This window comes from Mus caroli, chromosome 6, assembly GCF_900094665.2.
Source record: "Mus caroli chromosome 6, CAROLI_EIJ_v1.1, whole genome shotgun sequence".
NCBI classification, from domain to species: Eukaryota; Metazoa; Chordata; class Mammalia; order Rodentia; family Muridae; genus Mus; species Mus caroli.
Window position 1 is genome coordinate 7,636,151 of NC_034575.1, and position 1,360 is coordinate 7,637,510.

Genomic DNA, 1,360 nt, shown 5'->3' on the forward strand with positions numbered 1-1,360 from the left:
CTGAATATCTATGCTCCAAATACAAGGGCAGTCACATTCATTGAAGAAACTTCAGTAAAGTTCAAAGCAAACATTGTACCTCAGACAATAATAATGGTAGTCTTTAACATACCACTTTCATCGATGGACAGATCGTGGAAACAGAAACTAAACAGGGACACAGTGAAACTAACAGAAGTTATGAAACAAATAGATCTAACATATATCTACAGAATATTTTATTCTAAAAAAAAGGATATACCTTCTTCTCAGCACCACATGGTACATTCTCCAAAACTGACCATATAATCTGTCACAAAACAGGCCTCAACATATACAAAAATATTGAAATTGTCCCATGCATCCTATCAGATCACCATGGACTAAGTCTGATCTTCAATAACAACATAAATAATAAAAAGCCAACATTCACGTGGAAACAGAACAACACTCTTCTCAATGATACCTTGGTCAAGGAAGGAATAAAGAAAGAAATTAAGGACTTTTTAGTGTTTAATGAAAATGAAGCCACAACATACCCAAACTTATGGGCCATAATGAAAGAAGGAAAACTCATAGCTCTGAGTGCCTCCAAAAAGAAACTAGAGAGAGCACACACTAGCAGCTTGATAACACACCTAGAAGCTCTAGAATAAAAGGAAGCAAATTGACCCAGGAAGAGTAGACAGCAGGAAATATCAAACTCAGGGAGAAATCAACCAAGTGAAAACAAGAAGAACTATTCAAAGAATCAACCAAAGGAGGAGCTGGTTCTTTGAGAAAATCAACAAGATAGATAAACCCTTAGCCAGACTCACTAAAGGGCACAGGGACAGCATCCTAATTAACAAAATCAGAAATGAAAAGGGAGACCTAATAACAGTTCCTAAATAAATCCAAAACACCATCAGATCCTTCTACAAAAGGCTATACTCAATAAAACTGGAAAACCTGGATAAAATGGACACATTTCTAGACAGATACCAGGTACTAAAGTTAAATCAGGATCAGGTTAAAGTTGTAAACTGTCCTTTATCCTGTAAAGAAATATAAGCATTCATTAATAGTCTCCCAACCAAAAAAATTCCAAGACCAAATGGGTTTAGTGCAGAGTTCTATCAGACCTTCAAAGAAGATCTAATTCCAATTCTTCACAAACTATTCCACAAAATAGAAGCAGAATTTACTCTATCCAACTCATTCTTAGAAGCCACAATTGCTCTGATACCTAAACCACAGAAAGACACAACAAAGATAAAGAACTTCAGACCAATTTCCCTTATGAATATCGCTGAAAAAACACGCAATAAAATTCTCACTAACCAAATCCAAGAACATATCAAAACAATCATGCATCCTGACCAAGTAGGTTTCATTCCAG